The 25,587-nt window shown below is 42.5% G+C and overlaps 1 protein-coding gene and 1 non-coding gene across 3 annotated transcripts in view; both read left to right on the top strand.

Annotated features, from left to right (window-relative positions):
• The window catches only part of LOC124612339 (serine/threonine-protein kinase tricornered), a 600,632-nt gene that overhangs the window by 50,350 nt on the left and 524,695 nt on the right, over nt 1-25,587 (top strand). The window lies entirely within an intron of this gene.
• Nucleotides 8,526-8,600, top strand: Trnas-cga. Its single transcript has one exon. It is a non-coding gene; the product is annotated as a tRNA-Ser (tRNA).

Genomic DNA, 25,587 nt, shown 5'->3' on the forward strand with positions numbered 1-25,587 from the left:
TGATTGTTGTTAATGATGTGATCAGTTCAGTAGCTATTTTGCGTGGCACTTGTGTAGGAAATCGTCCAGCAGATTCTGATAATTTCTGTCCCTTGCACAGTTCTCATGGCTAAATAAGGTTTGTATCAGCTACGCTGCCTATCACGTGAAGAATTCTTTCCAAACAGTAGAAAAATCGTTACTAAAATTATCACTTGAAAAGCGCAAGCTATTGCGTTATCTCAGACCAACCATTGTTCATTAGTGGACTAAGTAACATAGAGAGAAAAGTACAGTGTTGCAAATTTAAGAGAAAATCACCAAATACTTTTCAGGTACATGAGATAGTCAAGTAGGAGGTCACACTATTTATCATAAAAAAAACTCTTTTCGAAGTATATGATTAGATACTGAAAGTATCAGCAGAAGAAGTTTAAGACGAATTTGAAATTTTTTGAGAGTTTCTGCTGAAAAGATGATAACCTTAAAATAATTAAAATTGTTTTGTTATAAAAAAGAAAACTCAAATCTTTTACAGCTGAAATTAATTACTGAGTACCAGACATGTTTCGTCTTTTCATGTTAGACATCTTCAGCTCTCTATAATACTTACAAAGTTGCACATAACATGAATTGGTGAAACCTCAAGAATAAATTACAGTTGCAGAAGACGGAAGTTTCCAAATCTTTACGATAAAACAAAATCAAGTTGTTATTAGTAACTGAGGAAAATGGCTGGAAACATCAAAAATGTAATTCATAATTACCCCCTTTTTTTCTTTTAGGCTGGTGCAAACGCAGTTATTATTTGCGACAAGCAGGCCCAGTTTAGACGGTATGCTTTTGCAACTCGACGAAACTCAAAGGAAAAGCATATGAATACCGTCCGGTGAGCCAGTGTAGTGGGTATCGCGTGGGCGCTCTATGCCGTGCCACCTTCCTGCTGACGGGCGGTCAGCGATCGGCTGTCCGTCACTTATTGATCAGCTGGCTTCTGTAGCGACCCTTTGTCCTTCTTCGTCCTTATCGCTGGCCATTTGCCAGCCTGCGCGGCGACCGAGCCTAATGGAAACAAGCGATAGCTCCAGCTGTTTGCTTCTCGTTGACGTTGCGAGTACAGGCAAGCAGCTTGTTCGCCGCTCTGTGTCCCCCAAGCCGCCCCCCTCTTCCCCCCCCCTCCAATAGTCCCCTCCCCTCCTCACTCGTTTTCGCTCTCCCTCCCCCCGCCCTCTCTTCTCGTAAAACGGAGAACTATCTTAACAGGAAGATTTCGCTCACGTTATCCAGCAGTGTTGCCCTACAGGATTCTGCCATACAACAGCTGTGTGCCAAAGCGACTGCACGACGTGTTTTTCCCTGTTAAGTCGCTATTTCTACTTGGAATTTTTCCTTCCGTCGGCAGCGAATAGTGCTTCGGGACACCTGCCCAATCTCAAAATAGCAGACGAAAGCTGAAAAAACACTTGTTTGCCAACAAAAGGTTTTATGTGATGACAAGCGTATCGAAAATATAATCCAGTGCTGTTAGAAGATGGTGATTAAAGAATACAGTTCTACACTGTTTATACGAAAGAGACTGCCCTAGCGTATCTGTCGTCAGTTGCGATCACTACCCTGGAACACGCTGATGTTGATTTGCTGGTTGAGCCCTATAATAATCAAAATTGTGCTGGGTATTATTTTTAATTTAGAATTTACGTAAAGAACGCATTTTGTTGAAGCTTAATGTATGACCACACTTACAACACTAAAACATTTAGTCAGTCATTCAGTTTTGTGTGTAACAAAAATATTTACAAAAACACTACTTTCCGAGCTTTAGCACACACAAAGTCCTTGGAAGTGTCACTAATTGCGATTTGGATATGTTGCTCAGTAGTAATCAAAGATATATTGGTTAGATCACTTTGCTAATTCATTATTATTAGTTTGGAGAAAGATATTTCACTGTAAGCTACTGTGGCAGGTAAAATTAGGTGAATTCTATGTGCGGTCGATAAATTCGGAATACTGTAATTATTTGAAATTTAATATGTCAGAGGGGATTGTGCAATCAAGCAAGATTAGTAAATGTTTTATAACCTTAAAGAAATCGTTTTAATCAATATCGGACTTCGATCCAGTGCTCAGATCATTCGTAAATTTGAACAGGACGTTCTTCTGAATCAGATTTGTACAAAGATCAGTTTTCAAGAAAGGAGAAAGCTGTTTGGTTTTCATATACAAATCAGAAACGTTAGTCAGATTTTGTTGTAGAGATATCCAGAAAGTAATGTGAAAAACTTGTTTTGATATTTTTCTCTATTTATCAACTCACGCGAAGCCTTCTCTGTTCCTCTTCTTTTTCTGGACAGGGGACGGGTAGGTGCTGGAAATACAGGGTGATTCAAAAAGAAAGAACAGATTTTTCAATTATCTATTACAGACAAACTGTGAAAGATAGAAACGTATTGCCCATCTCGCTGGATTGGGGAAGATTCCAAGTTCTATGTTCGCACAGACATTATACCATATACTCAGCCGGCCGGTGTGGCCGAGTGGTTCTAGGCGCAACAGTCTGGAACCGCGCGACCGCTACGTCGCAGGTTCGAATCCTGCCTCGGTCATGGATGTGTGTGATGTCCTTAGGTTAGTTACGTTTAAGTGGTTCTAAGTTCTAGGGGACTGATGACCTCAGATGTTAAGTCCCATAGTGCTCAGAGCCATTTGAACCATATACACAACCATATACACAATGTAACACTGGAATTCGCTTAATTTTTTAGCTCTTCCAGGAGCTCCTCGACAGAATAGGAGGAGTGAGCCATTAGGAAACTCTTCAGTTTAGACTTAAGAGTTTGGGCTACTGCTAAGATTTTTGAGTTCTTGAGTTCTTGTGGTAGCTTATTGAAAATGGATGCAGCAGAATACTGCAATCCTTTCTGCACAAGAGTCAAGGAAGTGCATTCCGCATGCTGATTGGATTTCTGCCTAGTATTAACTGAGTGAAAGCTGCTAACTCTTGGGAATATGCTAATATTGCTAACAACAAACGACATTAAAGAAAATATGTACTGTGAGGACAATGTCAGAATTCCCAGACTATTGAATAGGGGTCGACAAGAGTTTCTCGAACTTGCACCACATATAGCTCGAACAGCCCGTTTTTGGAGCCAAAAATACCCTTTTTGAATTAGAAGAATTACCCCAAAAAATAATACCATATGACCTAAGCGTATGAAAATATGCGAAGTAGACTACTTTTCGTGTTGAAGTGTCACTTATTTCAGATACTGTTCCAGTGGTGAATAAAGCAGCATTTAGTTTCTGAACATGATCCTGGACATGGGCTTTCCACAACAGCTTACTATCTATCCGAACACCTAGGGACTTGAACTGTTCCGTCTCGCTTATAATATGCCCATTCTGTCTGATCAAAATATCGGTTCATGTTGAATTGTGAGTTACAAACTGTAAAAACTGAGTCTTACTGTGATTTAGCATCAAATTATTTTCCACAAGCCACGAACTTATTTCATGAACTACATTATTTGATACTGTTTCAATATTACACACAAGATCCTTAACTACCAAGCTGGTGTCATCAACAAACAGAAATATTTTTGAATCACCTGTAATACTAGAAGGCATATCATCTTATTTATATAAAGAAGAAACAGCAGTGGCCCCATCACCGACCCTTGGGGAACGCCCCACTTAACAGTACCCCATTGGGATTGAACATCACTACCACGCTCAATATTGCGGAGAATTACCTTCTGCTTTCTGCTCTTTAAGTAAGAGGCGAACCAGTTGTAAGCTACTCCCCTTACTCCATAATGGTCCAACTTCTGCAGTAATATTTTGTGGTCAACACAGTCAAAAGCCTTCGTTAAATCAAAGAAAACACCTAGCGTTCGCAACCTTTTGTGTAATCCGTCCAAAACCTCACAGAGAAAAGAGAATATAGCATTTTCAGTTGTTAAACCATTTCTAAAACCAAACATAGAACAATACTTCAGTATTCTGCTAGATACCCCGTCATATCCATGAGAGTTCTTGGTCTTTAGTGATCTAATTATTAACTCAATCTCCCTCTTGCCAGTATCATGGAGGAGCATTTCAGGTAACAGTTTCGGAACACTTTTTTCTAAGAGCGCTATATGATTCCCTGTTGGGACTAGGTTTCTGTTTAGTTCACATGCTATATTCAGAAAGTGATTATTAAATACTGTACATATATGCGACTTATCAGTAACACGGACATTTCCACTACGCACTGATTCTATATGCTCGACCTGTTTCTGCAGACCAGTCACTTCCTTTACGACTGACCATATGGTTTTAATTTTATCCTGAGACTTAGCTATTCCATCTACATACCACATACTTTTTGCCTTCCTAATAACATTTTTAAGCACCTTACAATACTGTTTGTAATGGGCTGCTGCATTTAGATTTTGACTGTTTCTAACGTTTTGATATAATTGCCACTTTGTTCTACAAGATATTCTTATCCCTCTAGTCAGCCACCCAGGCTGCCTGTTTGTGCTAGTACCCTGTTTTGAACGTTCTAACGGAAAGCAACTTTCAAAGAGCACGAGAAAAGTCTTGAGAAATGCATTATATTTATCGTCTACTGTATCAGCGCTATAAACATCTTGTCACTCTTGTTCTTTGATAAGGTTTACAAAGGTCTCTACAGCAACTGGATCAGCTTTCCTAAACAGCTGATGACTATATTTAACACGTGTTGCAGCACAAAAATCTTTTAGAGTTAGTGCATCATAATCTGAAAGGCCATTCACCATTTTGCTAACAGAATGCCCTTCTAGTAATGAGGAATGAACAAAAATGTTGTCTATGGTTGTTCTACTATTCCCTTGCACTCTCGTTGGAAACAATACGATTTGCATAAGATTATATGAATTAAGGTGGTCTACCAGCATCTTCTTCCTTGCAAAATCACTTATACAATTAATATTGAAGTCACCACATATAACTAACTTTTTGTATTTCCTATGAAGTGAACCAAGAACCTCCTCTAGCTTTAGCAAAAATGTTGTGAAATCGGAGTCTGGGGATCTATAGATAACAACAGTTAGGAGTTTAGCTCCATTAAATTTAAACACACCTGCACAACATTCAAACACCTTTTCAGTGCAGTACTTTGAAACATCAATTGCCTCAAATGGGATGCCGTTTTTCACATACATGGCTACTCCCCCACACCGCAGAGAGCTCTCGAAAAGCTGCCAGCCAACCTGTATCCTGGTAAAGGAAGCCTCTGAATTATCTCCTTATTGAAGAAGTGTTCAGATATACCAGTAATTTCAGAGTCAACATCTATAATCAGTTCACTAACTTTATCTCTAATACCTTGTATATTTTGATGAAATATACTAATTCCCTCATTACTCGGATACCTAAGCTTTGTCAAAAGTGGTTCCTTTGTTAGAGAGACTTCCCTTAAGCAGGAATACCTATCAGCTGACTTCAATCTAATAAAAGGTGATTCGGATGTTATGGAATGCAATTTACATTTATGAGCATAATTTTTCACCGAAATGATTAAAATCCTCAAAACAAAAACGAATAGAGACGGCAATTTATTGCATTAATTACATCACGTGAAAAAGTAATTTGTATAAATTATTCTTATTCAAAATGGTTCAAATGGCTCTGAACACTATGCGACTTAACTTCTGAGGTCATCAGTCGCCTAGAACTTAGAACTAATTAAACCTAACTAACCTAAGGACACCACACACATCCATGCCCGAGGCAGTATTCGAACCTGCGACCGTAACGGTCGCGCGGTTCCAGACTGAAGCGCCTAGAACGCTCGACCACTCCGGCCGGCGAATTGAATCAGTGACGGTGCATTTGCAATATGAAATTAAGTAAACAAGATGGTAATTTTACGTGTGCAGAAGAAACGTACAGCGGCAGTATTAATATATATCTATAGCTGACACTGTTACATGTATAGAGGAGAAAGTTACTCGACGACAAGAAGATAAAATACTTCGGCAGTAATGTGCGATGTGAGGCGCGTGATACAGGAATGGCGATCCACAGCAGATCCTGCTTGGCCTGTACGTCCACCATTACATTTAAATCAAACTAAAATAAATCCTGAAAATATACTGCTGATACGAGAAATGGCAATAAGATCACAACGTTTATGGTAATTTAGTGTCAAAATCGTTAAAGAGCAAGAATCCAATACCGTATATAAGCAGCTCCACTGTGCTGAAAGTTCACGTCGAATACTGCCATATATAGCGAAGTTACACAATACTATTAGTCCTGTACCAAAATTTCATTTGGCAAGCCCGGTGTCCACAACTCAGTTCCGAGAAATGTTTCGTAGTGAGAATGGGAGCATACAATACCACGGAATCACACTGATTGTCAAAGCCATCTAGGAGCCCATCTCACTATGTGATAAAATGACGTGTACAGCGCCATCAAATCCATGTAAGACATCGAGATGTACGTCCTGCACAACATGCCAAATAACCACAAACATGTAGATGGCAAACGTAAGAAGTGAGGGCGGTGTTATTACCCTTAACATCGTATCAATAGTTCAAACTTACTGCTTGTAACAGGTACAGGTCAAATGCTACGAAAACATATTTACATGTTAGCAGTATTAGAGCTTTGCAATAAAATAATTTCACAAAAACATCAGTTAATAAAAAAATTCTTTTATGAAGTTTGTGTCAGTCCTGTTCCATCTTCAAGGTTTGTGTTGAATGTACTTCAACGCTATATGTTGATTTGACTCCATTTTAGGATCACATTCTTCCCCACGCGAATTCTATAGTTAAAGTTCCGTCGTAGTATATATAAATGCCTGTGAATTATTACCTTACGCTATTTCGCGTAATTATTTTTGTACGAATGCTGTAGCGCTCGCACTTCACGTTTATTCGTAATATCAATATTGTATGCATCGTTCCTTGTTCGCCCTATTTATCATGAAATACTTAGATTCAAATTCAACATGAAAGTTTGACATGGCACAACATAACAGTATTACGTCAGTCAAGCAGTTATAAGTGGCAAGAACTGCTACTTGATATAATTTGTTTTTGTATAGTCCGGCAGCAGTGCGCCGCGAGGACCCATGGTGGTCGGTGCCCGCCACACACACAGTCCTGGCCAGGAAATTGACCTCCCACAAGCACTTCCGAATGCTACATGGCATCTTAGCAATTCCCATTTCTGAAACAAATAAGCACACGATAAATCCCCTTACTTGGCCGCTCAGTAATACGCGCTGCCGGGAAAAAAATGACTATACCTTCAGAGATTACCAGTTCACCCAAGTTTTATTGTTGCAGCAGTGCATGTGGAATACAGGAAATGATTAGATTTACAGATCAATAGCACAAGCGATTCTAAGGTAACAGGTATCGACCGATGCTGAAACACCCATATTAGTTAAAATTACCAAATATGCAGCAACCAGTCGCAAAAGCATGTTTTATTTATTCACTTTTGCAAATCAATTTCAACTGATTAACAACCATCATCGGTGCTTGCAACCAATATGTGCCCTGAGTAGTAATACTCTCTTAAGCAGAGGTCAAACATAAACTTTGTTTGACCTCTGCTCAAGACAGCATTACTACTCAGGGCACATATTGGTTGAAAGCACCGATGATGACTGTTAATCAGCTGAAATCGATTTGCAAAAGTGAATAAATAAAACATGATTTTGCGACTAGTTGATGCATATTTGGTCATTTTATGTTTACGGTCGCTGCACGACTTGGGAACTACATGGAGCCCACCATTCACCCATGTTAGTACTTCGTGTAGCCTTCATGGGTGGCAGTGCAGACGCTGACTCACTCCGGAATTGTCTCCAATTGAGAACGTGTGGGATATCATAGGTCGAGAAGTGACTCGTGCGACTTTTCAACCAACAACTCTTTTGTGCTGACGAAGAAAGTTGCTGCACGTCCTGCGGAGCAGGCAGTATTTGAGTGAGCATTATCCTGTTGGAACAGCACATCAACACCAAAAAGAGCGAGTCTAACAACATTCTACACGTACCGAATGCTGGTTAGCGTCACGTCCAGAGACACGAAAGGTGAAAGAGAGTTGTAGCTTGTCGCACACCAGACCATAAGGCTGGGAAGGTGCCATTGTGTCTTGGACGAATGCACACCACTCACTAGGTGTACGTCGTACACGCAAACGACCATCACTTGCTTGCAGGCAGAATCTGCTCTCATCGTTGAAGACAATGGCATATCATTCCATCTTCCAAGTGATTTTCTGACGGCACCAATCGAGCAGTGCACGTTGATGCAAGAAGTAATTAGACTTATGCAATACAATGGGTGTTATAAACTCGCAATACACACTCTGCAGCGGAGTGTGCACTGATTTGAAACTTCCTGGCAGATTAAAACTGTGTGCCGGGCCGAGACTCGAACTCGGGACCTTTGCATTTCGCGGTCAAGTGCTCTACCAACTGAGCTACCCAAGCACGACTCACGTCCCGTCCTGGCAGAAGTAAAACTGTGGGGACGGGACGTGGGTCGTGCTTGGGTAGCTCAGTCGGTAGAGCACTTGCCCGCGAAAGGCAAAGGTCCCGAGTTCGAGTCTCGGCCCGGCACACAGTTTTAATCTGCCAGGAAGTTTTAACTTGCAATACAGTTTTGCAGCGTGCAAGGGCACCGTCTCTACTCATCACCGATTTCGTTCAAATTTGTGGTATGTGCAATGCTTGACCAGAAATGAAAGTGACAGAAATTAGAGCTCCAGATGGCCAACCGTTCAGAGAAAATTGTATTTTTGTCACGGATTGAGCGAGGTGTAGTTTCGCGGCAGCGGTTGGCGCAGCGGAAAGAGTACAGAACGGTAATATGAGGATCATGGGGTCGAGTCCCTATGCGGAACCTTATTCTTTCCGATTTAAACAGGAAGTATCAGCGTGTAGTATTCATTAATTTTTTAGAAGGGATGAAAGAAAATGTAGAGGAAAATCTGGTATTGGAAATAAATTTCCAGGAAGAAGTTGTAAGGCGTACACGAGAACTTCGTATATAAAATTAAATGCTTTCATTATTTATTTTGGTAGTTCGCACTTGCTGGGGTGATATCGTAAAAACAGGGGAATCGGCGCTTAATTTTATATGCATCTTGCAAGTTATGAACGCCGCACTTTTATAGTAACGATCTTCTTAAAGTACCCATAGAAAAATAAACTTAGTTTATATAAAGAAAGGTTATGTCTCATCGCACAATTTAGCAGCAAACAACGAATAACAAGAAGTTTCGCAAAATATTGGTGTGGATAGCCGCTGATACACGAGTACAGTGGAAAGTATTTTGATGCAGTCTTATCAGGATGTGATTCCTTTTTCTCTCCCTCAATAAGAGCATTTTTGAAGGTTTTTGATCAAATAATTCAGCTTATGATAAAAACAGAATTCAAAAATTTGCCCTAACGGAGGGCATTTTGGGGAATCGCTTCGCTACTGCACGCTGTAAACGAATCAATTACTTTATTCATATTTCCGTTTAATTTCAGTATTAGTAACGTACAAACTGGAAAAAAGTTCCCGCTCGGTGATTGGAACCCACGATCCTCGGATTACTGTTGCGTCCGGTTTTCATATATCCAACCGCTGCCTGGAAATTATACTGATAGAAACGGCCCACTCCCTTGCCAAAAATGCTATTTTTTAAACACTTTCCCATCTGGAGCTCCCATTTCCGTCATTTCCATTTCTTGCCAAGCCCTGCATACATCATAAATGTGTACTAAATCAGTGATAATGAGTAGGCGCCGTCCCCTTCTGAATAAGGCAACTTAGATTATTTTATTCGGAGAAACCACAAACATATTCCTTTTCTGCGCCCGGTGGACCCCACAGACAGGAACCCAAATAATTGGACCCCTATCTCTCCTAATTTATGTTCGGAAAATTTTCTATCGTTGAAGAGACATTCAGCAAAGTTATCATCTTGTACGAAGTTCATTTCAGACGATACCCCCAGAATGGAAAGATTCATCATCGCTACTTAAGACCATCTCAGAAGTAAATTGTAATGTCTTGGTTAATCTTTCTTTGGTGGTATGTTTTCCGTTCTTGAGTTTTAAGTTTTCATCCTTCAAATCTGAGTTACCTTTGGGCTGTTGCTTAGCTCTTGGTTCGACCTCCAGTTAACTTTTGTGTGGAGGAAAAGTCTATATAGTTCTTTCCGGTTTTTCTATAGTAGGTTGCGGCTTTTCTACCGAAACTGGTCCACCAATTTTTCGTGTGGTGTTACCTCCAAGGGTAGAGCCAAAGTTTTCGATCAACAAGGAGGGACTGCATAAGAACATTGCGAAGAATAAGCAGTTACATAATAACTGTCATATATCCGATATAATCCGACAGATCAACTTGAAAAAGTACCCTTTTGCATGCTAAGGAAAACGTTTCAACTAAAAAACAGGCAGTGCGTAATAAACTAAGACTCTTCGGAAGTGTATTGTACTTAACATCAATTTCCAAGATACACATCTAATAGCTGAAAAAATTTTTTAAAACTTACATGGAGAAATTTCAAAAGACTGAAAAGAGCTTCTTTTAACAGCTAAGAAAGCTATGCTGGTAAGCTGTTGACACTCACTACAGAGCAACATGGGAGCTAACAGAAGTAGTGTTTTATATTCCTGCTGCGTTCTAGCACAGGACTGATAAAGCTGACTTAAAAACCTGGGGCTGGACCGAGAAGGTTCTCGTCTTCCTAATTTCACACGTTTTTGTAGAACCATGCCACGTGGGTTGCAGGACGCGCAACTATATAACGACATGTTGCGCTGTGATACACTCGACGGAATTCGAGGTAAGGCCAACTCCTGCAGTGGACCGTGAAATTTCCCTCTTCCCTAGCAGAGAGGATTGTCGCCTCTCTTTGTGACTGTGTGGTTTGTGTCCACAAACGAAGCACAGATGACCCCCCCCCAACTACAAAATTAAACGGCGCTGTCTCTCAGTGTCCGCAAACTCCTATCTTCCGTGTAAAATTACGTACATCCACTAAGGCACCGCCGGTCTTGCTTCCACTTTGAAGAGAGGTAAACTGCTGCTGCGATTAACTTTACTACAGCCAAGTTTATGTTGAACTGGTGAGAAGGAAGAGAACTATGGTGGTAAATTGGGGACGACCACAGCGCACCAGTGTGTTGAACCGACTCATTTCAGCAACTCCATTAGGGCTCCACGAGGAAACGGCAGAATAAAGGTAGGGGACACAACTTCGGCAGTGTTCTCTGAAGGCACTCAGCCATGGCTGCAAGACAGCGTTGAAAGTGCTTTCACACCAGGGAAACGGCACACCTTCTTGTTAGCAGCCGGACATAGAAGAAAACCTAAGTTATTTTGTGATTCAGAACTCAGATATTGCCCGTCACGCACAGCAATGCTCTCTCTACAGTTGCATGGCATCACAGATAACTGTTTCTAGAAATGGGAGAGAATTCTGTAATGAATTGAAAGTTTATACCCCAAATTCCAGGAGGGAGTAAGTGTCTGCCCCCCCCCCCCACACTTCCCCCTCCCCTAGCCCCCCCCCCCCCCCCCCCCCCCCGCTCCCACAGCCCTTGCCTCTTGCATACCGAGGGACATAGAACTAAGACGTGAACTAAGGCGGAAAGATATAAGAGACGACGTACACAAAAGATATAAGATGGCAGCCTTCCACGGGTAACATTTCAGTAGAGAACGAAAGAGAGGAATTGAAAGATAAAAGGAGAGGTGGTTTGAGGCTGCAATAGGCAGCTTGCCTGATCAGTTAAAGAAGAATAGGAGAAGGATAAAAAGAATTCTGCAGTTGCTCCATATTTCGTCGTTTACTAGTTCCTGCCGACGTAAAAACCAGCAAGTTAACCCTTAAGTTCTTACATTAATGTATTTTTGCGTGAGGGATTGGAAGAAAATAACAAGGAGCGACCAGGAGTTCAAACTACCTTTTTTTTTTTTTTTTTTTTTTTTTTTTTTTGTCAGTACTGTCACGTAGGGTCTTTTGCCCTCAGTTTCAGTTACTTCCTGACTTTTGTTCCAGTGCGTGGACAATATCTTACCGGACCCTTAAACTTGTCTCAACACTTCATGGTGAAACTGCAAGGAAAAATAATTGTCAGCTGTCCTATGTGTGAAGACAGCATGTCCGGAGTAAATTAAACTCGTCCTCTGTTACATTGCTGGTATTTCACTATCCTATATTTAAAAAATAAAAACAACATAGCTAAGAGTGAGAATTTTCCGGTTGTTAACTACAGTACATCAACGAGTTGTGCACCAGATACTTCATCCATTCTGAGCAACGTGGCACAAAGATTAATGCACTAGATTCGAATTCGGAAGATAGTTCCAATCCGAATCAGTCCAACAAAATTTTATTTTTCCATGGTTCTCTCAAATTTGTTATGGTCAAATAAACTGAAGCGAATGCTGGTGTGGCATTTCCTTCGACAAGAATGCATTACTTTCTTCATTTTTGTGCTACCCAAGCTTGTAATCTCGTCGTCCATGGGACTTCCCACCCTAATTATTCTGTTTCTTTCCTTGCTACGTGCCTTCCACTTCATCCATATCTAATAGAATGTGTCAAATGCAAGTCGACAGTAGAACTACATGGCACGTCTTCGAAGTAATTTAAGTTGATTTCCACATATCGTAGCCTAGGTAAAGTAAGGATAATTTGGAAAATGAATTGTAACACAGAAGACCACGGAGTCACGTGTGGTCAACAAGAACTGCTTTATATTACGGCCACCTTGCCATTTTGGAGTGCTGGCCACGTAGAAACGGGTTTTTGACTGGCTTGATTGACGGCATTGCCAACTTCTTTCTGTCGATTATGATCATCTCGCAGCCAATGTCGACTGTGTTTTACTTCTAATGTAGTTTTTTTTTCTGTCGTAGTCTCTGTAGATATCCATTCAGTAATTCAATGCGTCATCTGAAATTATTAATTCTAGGTGTAACTTTCTCTTATTTTGCTTCATCCTGTCACCTTTTTTCACCAGACATCAGCTGAGATATGAACTGTCAGCTGATGTCACCACGAGGAGAAGGGGATAATACCCACATCAAAAAGTTTTGCATCAACTCCGTTCCGAGAGTTCCGGAACCTGCACAGAAAATTGGAGTAGAGATCAACATAACATGTCCACCGTTTTTATTGCTCATGAAAACCACACATGGCATGTTGTACCACCATACAACGGGACCTTCAGAGGTGGTGGTCCAGATCGCTGTGCACACCGGTACCTCTAATACCCAGTAGCACGTCCTCTTGCATTGATGCATGCCTGTATTCGTCGTGGCATACTATCCACAAGTTCATCAAGGCACTGTTGATCCAGATTGTCATACTCGTCAACGGCGATTCGACGTAGTTCCCTCAGAATGGATGGTGGGCCACGACGTCCATAAACAGCCCTTTCCAATCTATGCCAGGCATGTTCGATAGGGTTCATGTCTGGAGGACATGCTGGCCACTCTAGTCGAGCGATGTCGTTATCCTGAAGGAAGTCATTCACAAGAAGTGCACGATTGGGGCGCGAATTGTCGTCCAATATGCTGCCGATATGGTTACACTATCGGTCGGAGGATGGCATTCACGTATCGTACAGTCAGCCGTTACGGGGCCTTCCATGACCACCAGCGGCGTACGTTGCCCCACATAATGCCACCCCAAAACAGCAGGGAACTTCCACCTTGCTGCAATCGCTGGACAGTGTGTATAAGGCGTTAAGCGTGACCGGGTTGCTAGCAAAAACCTCTCCGACCATTGCCTGGTTGAAGGCATATGCGACACTCATCGGTGAAGAGAACATGATGCCAGTCCTGAGTGGTCCATTAGCCATGTTGTAGGGCCCATCTGTACCGCGCTGCATGGTGTCGTGGTAGCAAAGATGGCCCTCACCATGGACATCGGGAGTGAAGTTGCGAACATGCAGCCTATTGCGCACAGAGTCGTAACGAAACATCCTGTGGCTGCACGAAAAGCATGATTCAACATAGTTGCGTTGCTATCAGGGTTTTTCCGAGCCATAAGCCGTAAGTAGCGATCATCCACTGCAGTAGTAGCCCTTGGACGGCATGAACGAGGCATGTTATCGACAGTTCCTGTCTCTCTGTATCTGCTCCATGTCCGAACAACATCGCTTTGGTTCACTCCGAGACGGCTGGACACTTCACTTGTTGAGAGCCGTGTACCTCGTTCCTGGTGGAATGACTGAAATTGATTGGCTGTCGGACCCTCACCGTCTAATAGGCGCTGCTCATGCATGGTTGTTTACATCTTTGGCCGGGTTTTGTGACATCTCTGAACAGTCAAAGGGACTGTGTCTGTGATACAATATCCACAGTCAACGGCTATCTCCAGGAGTTCTGAGAACCGGGGTGATGCAAAACTTTTTTTGATGTGCGTATTAGGGCTGAAGCGCGACCTGATAGTACTGATGTTTCTCTTTGTTTTTCCTCATTCTTTCATGCAAATTGTTGGAATGTTCCTTCTAATAGGCACTGTCGATATTTTTTCCAGGTGTTCTTAGACGAGTTAGTGTTCCTCTATAATCTCAGATATGGCCGAAATACTGAATGGAGAGGAACGTAACGAAAAAAATGTTCTCTCATTCCGTTTCATGAGTACATGATCCATTAATAATTGTCAAACCCATTGCACGCTGACGAGCTATTGTTCCCAAACATCTACATTCGGCAAGAAAAATCTACACAGTAAATCACCTTTTTAATCAGAATGGTGTATAGTTCTTACCGCACCTAATATTATATTTCTTTTGGGGCAATCTTAGATTTCTCGATCAGGCTATTTACAGTAATGGAGCGAAGAAGAAACAGTCTTGACATAAAAATTAATGTTCAGCAATCAGGGATGTGACAGGAACGATCATTCGAAGCAAAAAGTCTAGTAAACGGGGCTCTAAAATGGATACCTTAAAAGCTATGAGCACTACTTCAGTATAAGAGAGACGTTTCACAGTCTCGTAGGTACAGTACTCACAGCTCTAAATGTATGCTCTTAGGAGTCTTCTTGTATTAGACATTCTTTGCTTCGAGTGACTGTTCGTGTCATATCTCTGATCATTGACCACCCTCTTGGGCCACCACACACAAGAAATTAACACAAAGTATAACTAGACATGCCCCATACGACTATTAAATCGGTTTGTGGAAATTCTGCGCGAGTATCGTAAATTCTTGTCATGCTCTGCGCGTGGTCACTGGTTAAAAGTACCATATAGCGCGTAACATGGCTATAGAGTACTTGAGATTTGGTGGGACGACATAGTCACAGTTACCTCAATGTATGGAAAGTCACGGACATGGCGATTCCGATGTATCAGTTTCCGCGTGTCGTATTTCGTGGTTTTCTGCCAACTCCCACCCGCGGCCACGGTCAAGGTCCACGCACTTCTTGCGATGTGCTGCGCGAGACAAATGACGCCAGATACTGCTCCTCTGATTTCATCTGAAACAACTACTGGCTGTGCCGGCTTAATTGTCTGCATCGCCACACTGTCAATCAGGCTAAATAAGGGTTTCCGCCTCAGCCTCATTGGCGGGACTGGATTAACCTTTGCACAAACTCAAAGTTGATAATTAATACCCTGTAGATATCCAACTACTTTCATAAAGATACCGAGATCCGATCACCGGGCGAGGAATATAAATACTGCTAACAGATACTCTTCCTCCAAGTGGTCTCTGACCACTCGCGATAGTAGCCTCACAACGAAACGGGAACACAAGTCAACGCCAGTTGGTCAAGAACGTGCAGAAACACGACAGTCAAATTTACATGGAAGTGGAAGGAATGAATGTGTTTCAACTAAATCTCGTCAAAACAGTCTTGTTCATAAACACACGCACACACACACACACACACACACACACACACACACACACACACACACACAACCTCCGTAACCTAGAGACCTCTTCCCGTCGACCGCGTTCACGGTCACTAAAAGGCAAAAGTTGTAGCGGTAACACCGACCACCTTAAACGGCAATCGATGGTAGCGTTATATCTCTGCGATGAATTTTTGAGATTTGACCGTGAGATAACCTAATCAAAACAGAACAATCAACCTAGGATTTCCGAAACACTCTAGCAGAGTATAAACAATAGTAGACTGTGGGTGTGGAACAGACGTTCTCCAGTATAAAAGCAAGTTGTAACATTACATATTAAAACCGGTCGCCAGCCTAATCAGGCTTTCTTTTGTCAAGCAAACTGATAAAGCAGAAACCAATGCTAAGGCTAACCTAATCTAACCTTCCTTAACTCTCACACTAAACACTTTCCTATATCTGTTCATACTAAAACACAGTAGCCTAATCTAGCAGATAAATGTGCTTCTAACAATCAAATGGCGAATGATACAGTAAACAGTAACATATGCCTCTCAACAACACGTACCTTAAATGAACTAGGTGTAACAGTTTATGAAACCAATTATAAATACACACGAAACTGGTAGCAATACTGAACAGGGAAAAGCTTGAAGTGGTTCTGAATTTAAATCAAGGGATCTGCTAATAATCATAATCTATAACTTCATTGCTTAGTACAGGGTATTCATGCCTGTGCATTAACCAACTTGCGTTAGAATAGATGACACAGTAAATAGTTCTTCCTTAAACTCCGGTTGAAGCAATTTAACAGAATGCAAATCTAACAACGCTGGCTCTGGAGGAGCCTTTGCATTGCTTCAATAAGCAACTAGCCTAGTACTTTAGGACCCTTAAACTTTCATGGTTTGAAGAGCCATGCTCATTGACAAAACATACACCAGTATGTATGAGAAATGGTAAGTGTTCTTGTCACTAATTATTAATTAAATGAAGCATAATAAACTATAACTCTTAGAATAACAAACGTGCTTTCATAAGCAATCTTTCGACCTACTCAAAAGATATAATTGGCTGTGCAAAAAACAACATTATACTAGTTTTAAAGTACAACCGCATTCTCATAATAAATTAGGACACTGTGAATTAAATTTACTAGGATAGGATTCCTGTCCAGGTTTGTGATTTGGTATAATCACGTGTACAAGATAGTTTTTAACAACACTACGATTATTATTGAAATCAACCAAATTTCACAAAGACCTGGTCCATTTACAGAATGCCAGATATAAACAAATTAGTGGAAGGATCGTGGGACTGGTAGCGCAATTTGCTGTGGCCATTAACCTGGCGGCGACGCAGACATAGCAATACTGTTGGCCTCGCCCTGTTACATACACTATGTGATCAAAAGTATCCGGACACCCCCAGAAACATGCGTTTTTCATATTAGGTGCATTTTGCTGCCAGGTACTCCATATCAGCGACCTCAGTAGTCGTTAGACATCGTGAGAGAGCAGAAAGGGGCGCTCTGCAAACTCAAGGGCTTCGAACGTGGTCAGGTGATTGGGTGTCACTTGTCATACGTGTGTACGCGAGATTTCCACACTCCCACACATCCCTAGGTCCACTGTTTCCGATGTGGTAGTGAAGTGAAAACGTGAAGAGAGACGTACAGCACAAAAGCGTACAGGCCGACCTCGTCTGTTGACTGACAGAGACCGCCGACAGCTGAAGAGGGTCGTAATGTGTAATAGGCAGAACCTATAAAGACCATCACACAGGAATTCCAAACGGCAACAGGATCCAGTGCAAGTACTATGGTAGGCGGGAGTTGAGAAAACTTGGATTTCATGGTCGAGCGGCTGCTAATAAGTAACACATTACGCCGGTAAATGCCAATCGACCCTTCGCTTAAACATTGAACGATTGAACACAATCTGGCTATCCGATGGCAGGGTGTGGGTATGGCGAATGCCCGGTAAACGTCATCTGCCGGCGTGTGTAGTGCCGACAGTAAAATTCGGAGGCGGTGGAGTTATGGTGTGGTCATGTTTTTCATGTAGGGGGCTTGCACCCCCTTGTTTTGCGTGGCACTATCACAGCACAGTCCTACACTGATGTTTTAAGCACCTTTTTGCTTCCCACTCTTGAAGAGCAATTCGGGGATGGCGGTTGCATCTTTCAACACGATCGAGCACCTGTTCATAATGCACGGCCTGTGGCGTAGTGGTTACACGACAATAACATCCCTGTAATGGACTGGCCTGCACAGAGCCGTGACGTTGAATACTTTTGGATGTTTCGGAACGTGGACTTCGTGCCAGGCCTCACCGACCGACTGCGTACCTCTCTTCAGTGCAGCACTCCGTGAAGAATGGGCTCCAATTCCCCAAAAAAACCTCCCAACTCCATATTGAATTCAAGCATAAGCGCTGGAGGGCGCCACGAACTTGTAAGTCATTTTCAGCCAGGTGTGCGGATACTTTTGATCATATAGTGTATCTTCTTGGCGTCGGAATCATATTTATAGGATAAAAAACCATGGCACGATAATGGTATCACCAAATGCAGCGTCCGTGGCCCAAAATGCCCTTAAGCTCTTCTGGCCTCAAAACTCCAGGAATATGAGCAACAATTATCCACTACTGTAAACTAGATGTTAACCGTAGCACTGCTCAGTTCAGACTCCTTACACGTCAGAAAGGACGAAGTGGCAACTCGTCCTTTCTGACGTGTAAGGAGTCTGGACTGAGCAGTGCTACGGTTAACATCTAGTTTACAACCACATCTTTTTCCACTCTGCCAGGCTACTTCCGTGGCTGTGGGGCTTCCCCACATCTTTTACGTTCAACCCTATGTTTCCTAACTATGGACCAAGTCATTTACAGTACATTGCATAAGTCATTCAAGTAGTTATTTAAATTCATAAACATAATTCAAAAATTCACGTAACTGAAACATGTATACATAGTCAAAGAATTTCCATGGCATATGCATTATACATAAGCAATTCTACAAATTGACGTAAAAATATCGATACAGGTTCATAATAGGTCAAAAACAGGTGTTACAAAGTCACCTATAAAAACCGGAAAAAGAGTAAGTAGAATTCCACGCCCTCACTTCAGATTCTTTGTAATCATTCCGTATTTAAAAAGTAACTTTCTTGGTCAAAAATGGTTCAAATGGCTCTGAGCGCTATGGGACTTGACATCTGAGGTCATCCCCTAGACTTAGAACTACTTAAATCTAACTAACCTAAGGACATCACACAATCCATGCCCGAGGTAGGATTCGAACCTGCGACCGTAGTTTGTTGGTCACGAAGGATCACTAGATACTGACTTCAGTCAAGTTTAAATGCCAACACCCCCTAGAGGCGCACAACCTGATAGCTGTCCGTCTCCGTAGTTGAGTGGTCATAGGGTTACCTACCATGCGCGGGGAGGGGGGTGCGAAGATCGATTCCCGGTTGGGCTGGAGATGTTATCCGCTCGGGACTGGTTGTTCCGTTGACCTCATCGTCGACGCGGAAGTCGCCGAAGTGGTGTCAAATAAAGACTTGCGATAGGTGGCCGATTAATTATGCTTTACGATCATTTCAACTTCTCGTCTCAACCATGCGAGGGCTGCCGGCCGACTACTGGATTTCTTGAGTTCCAAAAACGCTTTCAAAACTTTTTTCCTCCTTCCTTTCAGACAATCAAATGTTGTAGCCCTATGTAGGTAGATTCCCGCTCGTGCTTAAACACAGCTGAAAAAGGCTGCCTCCTACCAGGACTTTTTAAAAAGCTTGTTTTCAACACGTGCTGGGAACATGAGTCATCTTAAGAAAATCAGCCGCCCACGAACCGACATGTTGGATCCGCTCCACAATCTATTTAGCAGGATTAGGGGGAGATTGACCCATCACCTGGAGAAAGCCACTTTTTTTCCCAGATACCGGCATCGGTGCATGCAACAGTTACAGAGAAATTATATGCTAAAAATTGTATGTAATATATTGGAACAGAAGGTGGACGTGAACACTCGTTGGCTTTCAGTTGCTGGTGGTAATAGCAAACGGAGCCATGATCGAGCGGCCGCATCAACGCAGACCGCTGCCCAGGTCACGGCCGCTGTTGCGTCACTGATGTCGCCTGGGCCTTGAGTAACAGTTTACTGGAAGTGTGGCCAAGTTCACGGGTCTCTCTCTGCACTTCCTCTGGCGTCTCGCCCATGTGCGTGCCGTTCGCAGTGGGATAAAGAAACAAGCAAATGGAGAGAATAATGACACGTGCTGGTAGCCTCTTGCTAGCGGCAGCTTCCATTAATATTGAATCAGCCGCTGTTTTTGGTCGTTTTGGATGTCAGTCGCGTGATCACGTGTCAAACGTACACAAAAATGCTCCGTATCATTAGAGAGAGAATCGTTTATAACAACACTGCGTCATTGAATTCCTCTAAAAGTTAGTATACATTTTTTAATAATTAATTTGGAAGGATCGTAAAGGAATGAATAATTAATATTCGGTCACGTGTGAGCATGACTTCAGTGCCCCGGTATAAATGGGTTTCCAAAAACTTGAGCCGGATTTTATTCCTGACTTAAGAGACGTCAGCACAGTAACTACTGAGGCAGCTCTAACAAACAACTGTAAACGACAGAAGCACATTTGACTAGCCAGTTGTGAGCAGATGTGTTAAGTGGTGGACGTGCGGCCATAGTGAGTCAACTAGACGCGTCAGCTATCGCACTGGAGCAAAATCTCTAAATCAGCTGTTCAAGACATTCTCTATAGTGTTTTGAAGAAGAGAAACGTGTGTACACAGTTTGTACAGCCCTTTTTTTACTGCCAAGCAAAAACGACGACGCCTGCCGCGACGCCATTGAAATGTAATACATGAAACATTGTTTTCTGGAAAAAATTGTCACGGGTGACGAGACTGGGTGCTATCATTACGAACTTGTCACAAAACGATGAAGTGCAGAAATCGGCACTAATGGTCAACACTTCGACGACGTAACCGACATTCAAGCCATGTGACGCGCGAGCTGAGAAACAACTGACTGCTTAACATTGTTATGTGAATGGGTTTTGTGTTATAGTCAAGTGGTGGACTACTGTATAAGACACCTGAAGAATTAAAACTACCATATTTTCTCCATGCTTTTTAATCCAGTCTCGAAACTGACTGCCTTCTTCACTATCCACTTACTCGTTCTGCTCTCCGCCTGGTGTGCAAGGTCACAGTAGGATGCAAGGGAACTAACATCACGTTCGAGCAGCAACAATTCATCGCGTTCACAGTGCGACTACCTAGAGTCGTAGAGATAATGCTGATTTGCTGAATGTATCTCAGCGACTGGTTGTGAATGTTATAAGGCTGTCGGAGGAGAGCGTTCGCGTAGAATCAGAGCCCTGAAAGCGAAGAAAGCTGTCGCTCCATTTGCGAGTGAAACAGGAAAGTATATGTCCAATAGTGGTACAACGTACCCTACGCCATACACCAATAGGTTGGCTTGCTGTGTATGTACAATGTAGAGGAATGGGTAATAATTTTTTTTTTTTTAAATTTGGTTCAATTTTGGTGTCACCTATTATACTTAATTTGCTTGCGAAACTTCATATACGATCATTGTAATCTATTCGTTTTATACTTTATTAATGCATCCATCATGTCACATACAAAATAATTAAAAAACGCCCAGTTTCACATCCTATACTGACAACACCTGTTTGACAGGAACCACGAATTGGTACCAACTGCAATCGCAAATTTTACGGGGTTTAATAGTCTGGGGTTAAAATAGATAAATTTTCTGGTTGCGATTTGCTTCGCTTATGTTCCTCGATATTTCTCGTCGGTCTAAATTATGCAGTTCGGCTTCAATTCGTGGAGGAGATAGGGCGTTAGAAATGAAAATTAGGACGAACTTGCGAAGACGAACAGTACATCAGAATTGTTTCACTGATTTAAATGAATTTGTCTAATACAGACTCATCCTGATAATCCTCAAATTCTGTTCGTAATACATGTGTAGCTTTTATGAAGACCGCTCCGCAATATTTTTGGGAGCCGAAGGTTCTTGGCAGCATTTTTTCCGCAGATTTCTCGAAACTAATCTTATGTACATCATATAGTTTAAATGAAAAAAAAAATCGTGCACCGACGAGTAATGGCTCTACCGCCAAAATTCTGCTTTCAGATACGCTGGTTTGAGGATAGTGTTGTGTGGTGGTGTGCTGTCTCGTCTACACGGGTCTGAAATTCCTACCAATAAGAAGGCGTTCATCAGCAACCAGTGACAACTCTCGAAAAGTTGAACTGGAGAGTTGTTGAGTGAAGTGATCTGTCGCTATCATGGCTGTGACGTCTTTGGACTACCGTACGGGTCTTCAGCGTGACCATAGAGTTAGTGCAGGATGGATAAGGCGTACAGTAACAGCATATTCGAATGCGGACGCGTCAAGGTCTCTCGACGCACAGTACTCCTTCGTAGAGGTTCTCCAGTCACTATGCCTTCCACGTACCGACGTGTCATGGGCGTACCGTACCTACAGTGGAAAAAACAGTCGTCATCAGTCAACTGCAACGGACAACACTGAGTTAGACTCAAACGAATTGTAAGACCGCATACACGGTTCACAGTGCAGTAACTCACCAGCCAGTTCAGTGAGGGACAGTGACGGTTGACGCCCTCTGGTGTGCACGTGCTCACTGCACGTCATGGAGCACTGTGTGTAACACAATTGGACACTCCAAATGTGAAAGAGGTTTTCCGGGATTGGACAAAGGGTATGTGGAATGACAGTTTCTGAACACATCGAAAACAGTAGGAGGCGATGCAGGCCAGTAGCCAACAAAATAGTATTGTCATTCATACGACTTACCAACATTTAAAAGCTACAAAAATTTTACAAATGAAAAAAAAAATTAAAATCCCACAGAAAGTAACTTTGACACGATATTTCATATTCTCAAGTCTCTTTCAATGATACATATTCAAGTAACGGTCACAGTTTAGCTTGTAGGCCATCACTCGAGTTCCCAGAGTTATTTTCTGTAAAAATTGTTGGATGATGTGGTTCAGGGTCTGCTCTGCTGCTCCACAGTCGGATTCGGGGCTATCCACGATGCTCCGTTTGTTCAGTGTAGTCGTAGTCCTAGTTCTGGTGTCGCCTGTTGGCATAGTCTTCAGGCGGCACGAATTCGTCCTGAGTAGTTTAGAGCCTTAGGATGGTGTAGAGGGTGTCTTCATGGGCATTGGGTGGACTTGTCTTTTTCCAAGTATCCTCCAGGAGAAAGGGTTGACGCTGAAGTAATACAACATCTTCCCGTACAGGTCCGCGGAATTTCAGACTCAAGCGTGGAGCATTATCTACTACGGTGTGGACTGGAAGTGCTCTATGAAGTATGGCTGTGTAACGCTCATTCCATTGGCTGATTCTGATCTGTTGTCTCAGGTCTGGCGAAGCGATGTCTGCAAGGACACACAGCTAAGGGGGTCAGTGTGGTTTTCAGTGTTGGAGTTAACAATGCTCGGCCACTCATACAGGTTGACATACATTTTTTTGGTGAGCCTGCTCCTGCATCGTACCGTGCAGTCGAGTACACTGTGTAGCGGTGCATAATATTCCTCCTCGATCTCCTCATGCTATACCTGCCAATTTCCTTATTACGTAGTTGTATGTACTGCTGTGAAAAAAACGCAACGCATCGAGGAATGTATTCAGCGGCACGAGGTTATAATATGTGTATGTGTATACTGAGCTGTTTGTGTTAGTGATTCATTTGTAACAGTCATCAGCCATCAGATGGCGCTTGGGAGGCCTGTCTGTGCACCGTGTGTTTGACTCTACAGGCAGTAGTTATCCCGAGTTTATAGGTGAACAGTATTCGCGATATTCATACTGGGGTACAACCCTACCCTGCTGATGAGCACATACTCCTGTTGAACAACTTCAGCCATTTGAACTAGGTCGCATTTGGGCCTGCAGGAATCTAGATGGACTGCCGAGTGAGTGCTCCATTTGTTGGGCATAATGTATCAGTGGTGTGTAGATTTTGGTGGTGGTTTGTGAATAATTCCCATACTCGTAGACCTAGTTCTGGACATCTTCGTGGTAAAGACGAACCTCAAGATCGACGGATTCTGCGAGCAGTGTTTGCCGACCAAATATCATCCAGGGAGGAAATCACAAGTTGCACCTGTTATGTCGCCGAGAACAGCTGGCAACCATCGACCTGTAGCAGTACGAAGATCGTACGTTCCTCTGGCCAGGCTAAACCTCTGACACCGCAACAACACCAAGCATGGCTACTCTAGTTTCCTGACAGTCGAGTGGAGAGTGGAATGGTGTCCTGTTGTCTTCAGTGCTGATGGTAGTTACTGTCTGTATGCGAATGATACGTGTGTGCGCGCACACACACACACACACACACACACACACACACACACACACACACACACAGGCTTTTGATGTGTGCGGAGGGGGGGGGGGGGATCGGTTACAACTCGTGGTCACATTTGGTGTTCATGCAGGGCAGAGTAACTAGTGTCCACTACATTTCACAGATAATTATCCCCGTGCTGCTGCCATTTCTTCAACAGATAGGTGACGTGCTCTTACAGCAGGAAAATGCACGTACGCATACGTCTGCTGTAATGGAATGTGCTCTTTGTGTTACGCTACATCTGTCCCGGCCAAGAAGATCACCATATCTGCCGCCAGTTGAACACACATGGGACATGGCGAAACGGGATCTTACTTGTTCTCCAGATCTACAAAAATAAAAAGTGCAAAATGATTGAAACTGGTTATCTATAGCAGGATGTCATTCGGCACTTTCATGATCGTTTGCATGCGAGGAAACATGCCTGCATTGCCGCTAGAGGGGGGAATATTGTGTATTGATATGACTATTGCGGCATCCTTTACCGTAACGTGTGTTTCATTTGGTATAAATTTGTTGTCATGTACTCCCACAATGGGGTTAAAATGGGGTTGCGATGCGTGAAATATGACTTCATACAAGAGAAGGCCACTTATCCTCCCTTACTCAATTCCGTTTCTCACATCGAAGTTCATGAACCCCGAGAACCTCTGGGCAAAGAACGATAGGGTAGCACAGGAGCAGGTTTTCTCCCTTACCAATGGCTAATACAGCTCTGCTTGTAGACAGTAATAACAGTGGAATCAGCGTGATAAATTTTAAAGCAAACGTACCATGACAGTTTACAGCACTTGATGCCAGCACAACAATTTACATCAAATGACCTGGGTTTCACCAGACAACAATACTACGAACCACATTAATAGATACCAGGACTGGCTCTGATGTACCAGACTCTAGTAGCTTGAGGTGCTAATGTGGACTCAGATTATTACCTCTTCATAGGAAAAATAAAGCGAAGAATTTCAAATACAAACAAAGTTAAAGAAGAAAGACAAAATAAGAATGTCATTTCAGGACTTGAGGGCCCAAGCAAGGCTGAAAACCTAGTTATTAATATGGAAAATAGATTGACAGGAATCCTCAAGCACTGCACTGATAACATAAATGAGCATTGTCATCAAATAAAAAATGAAATGTACAACTGCAGAGGAAGTTACTTGTATGGAGCTGCAGATAAGAAAGATTGAATAATGGTATGATTAAGAGTGTGAGGCTGCAACAAGAACAGAGTAAGAAGCATACAAAACGATGCAGGCCAGAAGAAGAATAATGCTACTGGA

Source organism: Schistocerca americana, chromosome 4 (assembly GCF_021461395.2).
Source record: "Schistocerca americana isolate TAMUIC-IGC-003095 chromosome 4, iqSchAmer2.1, whole genome shotgun sequence".
Classification (NCBI taxonomy): domain Eukaryota; kingdom Metazoa; phylum Arthropoda; class Insecta; order Orthoptera; family Acrididae; genus Schistocerca; species Schistocerca americana.